Raw genomic sequence first — 2998 nt, 5'->3', positions numbered from 1 at the left:
CTGTACCAGCGTCTATCCCTTGGGTGTCTGAACTTTGAACTCTGTGCCGTCCCCTGGCCCTCATATTTGCTTTTAGTAGCTTATACTGTATATAATATGCAGCACATTTGTTTCACTTGTTGCTTCTGTTTTTTATTATTAGATGTTGCTATATTTCATTTATTTATTGCTAGCTATTTCAAATTATTGCTATCTATTCACTTTTCTATTATTTTTTTGTATCTATCAATTTACAGTATGGTATAGTCCACAGGTGTCAAACTCTGGCCCGCGGGCCAAATTTGGCCCGCCGTGTAATTTCATTTGGCCCGTGGGGCAATATCAAATTAACATTAGAGCTGGCCCACCGGTATTATACAGCGGCGGTGTTGCTGTAACACCGCATTCACTGCGAATACTACAAAATCCCATAATGCTCTGCGGTTGTTTTGGCGCGCCAGCTTTGTGTCAGTAGATTTCTAGCAAGCAGCGTTCTTTCCAGACGTGCTGCGGCCCAATACTACAACTCTAGGTGTCACTGTTTTACCCCTACCAAAAATGACGAAAAGGAAGGGAGAAAACAGAACTTTTCGGGACAGGTGGGAGACAGAATATATGTTTACGTATCTGAAAGACAGACCTGTTTGTCTCGTTTGTGGAGCCAACGTGTCGGTACCTAAGGAGTACAACCTTAGGCGACACTATGAAACGAAACATCAGGACATGTACAAGGACCTGGACACGACTCAAAGGAGCCAGAAAGTAGAGGAGATGAAGAGAGGGTTGGTTTCACAACAAAATATGTTCAAAAAAAGCCACAGCACAAAACGAGGCTGCTGTAAAGGCGAGTTATATCGTGGCAGAAGAAATCGCCAAATCAACCCGATCCTTTAATGAGGGAGAATTTATTAAAAAGATAATGCTGAAAGTTTGTGACCAAGTGTGCCCAGAGAAAAAACAGGCCTTTTCAAACGTAAGCCTGAGCAGGAACACAATAGCGGAGCGCATATGTGATCTTGCCACCAATCTGCATGACCAGCTGATGGAAAAGGGGAAAGATTTTGTTTCTTTTTCCCTCGCTGTGGACGAGAGCGCTGACGCGTCTGATACTGCGCAGCTGTCAGTCTTCATCCGCGGTGTCGACTCAAAAATGTGTGTTACGGAGGAGCTTTTGGGATTTAAATCCATGCATGGCACAACCACAGGGACGGACATTTTTGAGGAGGTTTGCAAATGTGTAACTGAAATAAACCTGCCGTGGGATAAACTTGTGGGATTAACCACTGATGGTGCGCCAGCGATGAGTGGTAAAAAGAATGGTCTGGTGGGCAGGATGCGTGAAAAGATGCGGGAAGAGAACTGTGCAGGTGAGCTATCGGTTTATCACTGCATTATACATCAAGAGTCACTGTGTGCTAAAGCCCTAAAGATGGAACATGTTATGACCACAATAACACAAGTTGTTAACTTTATAAGAGCCAAAGGTCTGAATCACCGCGAGTTTAAGTCTTTTCTGGAAGAGTTTGGTTCGGAACACACAGACGTGCCGTATCACACAGAGGTGAGATGGTTAAGCCGCGGAAAAGTACTGAACAGATTTTTCGAGCTGCGTGAAGAAATATGTCAGTTTCTGCAAAGCAAAGGGAAGGACACAGCAGAACTCCAGGAGCAAAAGTTTATGTGTGAGGTGGCCATTCTGTCGGACATCGCAAGCCATCTAGATGCGCTGAACCTGCAGCTACAGGGGCGGGGCCGCATCATCACTGAGATGTACTCGTCAGTGAAAGCTTTTAAAGCTAAACTCTGCCTGTGGGAGAATCAGCTGCTGCAAGGAAACCTTGGCCATTTCCCCTGTTGCCAAACCATAAATACGCAGATCTCTACCGCCGTGTGCGCACAGTTTGCTGAAAAACTCAGTGTACTCGGCGCTGAGTTTAACCGACGATTTGGCGACTTTGATGGTCAGAAATGGAGATTTGAACTGCTTAGTAATCCCTTCGCAGTCGATGTGGAAAAAGCACCAACTAACATTCAAATGGAGCTGATTGAACTCCAGTGTGATGACACGCTGAAGTCAAAGTATGATGCTGTTGGCGACGCACAGTTTCCACAACACATCCCTGACACAATGCCTCAGCTCCGCACCCAAGCTGCTCAATTGCTCTCCATGTTCGGCAGCACTTACCTATGTGAGCAACTTTTCTCCTCAATGAAGATGACGAAAACATCTCACAGGGCACGTCTCACTGATGAACACCTTCGTTCGATAATGAAGGTTGCCTCAGCTCAAAGCCTGAGCCCCGACACTGATGAACTAGTATCCAAGAAAAGATGCCAGGTGTCTGGCTTGAACACACCATGTTAGATCAGTGTGTCGCAAACTGAACAGTAAAAAGGCCTGAATGATTGATTTATGTATTAGCCAGTGGAAAAAGTTAATGTTGATATTTAGCAAATTGAAAAGAGGCATTCATTTTTTATTTAAATGTTATTTAATATGCCATTGATGTTTTCTTCGTTTGTTCTTTGACAGTTGATTTTGCACTATTAAGTTAAGTTAAGCTATAAGCATGGCTTGTTCCATATTCAGTGTTAAAGCAAATCAGTGTAGCAAACTGAGCAAAAACATTTTATTCATGCACTCTTCTCTTGCTACTTCAAGGCTTGAATGTTTGATTCATTCATTATTGTTATTTTGTTTTCAAATGTATTTATTAGCCTGTGGAAAAAAGTTTATTTTGATATTTACCTCAGAAGGCTGCAAATAGAAAAGCGGCATTCAATTTTTATATTTAAACATGAAACTCGGGTTTGCATGTCATTATAAAGTTATATAAGCCTTGCTTGTTCAATTTTCAACGCAAAACTTGTTTGGGTGCCTATTAAAAGGTAATTTTTTTCAACCTTGGCCCGCGGCTTTGTTCAGTTTTAAATTTTGGCCCACTCATTATTTGAGTTTGACACCCCTGGTATAGTCCTTTACCTGTCTTGCACTTTCCTATGTTTATGTTTGTTTTAC

General features: G+C 42.6%; 1 pseudogene; it reads left to right on the top strand.

The window, feature by feature from the left end:
• The first annotated feature begins 537 nt into the window (after positions 1–537).
• Positions 538–2344, top strand: LOC114645622 (general transcription factor II-I repeat domain-containing protein 2-like; annotated as a pseudogene).
• The last annotated feature ends 654 nt before the right edge of the window (positions 2345–2998 follow it).

The sequence above is a fragment of the Erpetoichthys calabaricus genome, chromosome 2 (assembly GCF_900747795.2).
Source record: "Erpetoichthys calabaricus chromosome 2, fErpCal1.3, whole genome shotgun sequence".
Taxonomy (NCBI): domain Eukaryota; kingdom Metazoa; phylum Chordata; class Cladistia; order Polypteriformes; family Polypteridae; genus Erpetoichthys; species Erpetoichthys calabaricus.
Note: the sequence above shows the minus strand (reverse complement) of the source record. Positions and strands in the feature narration are given on the sequence as shown.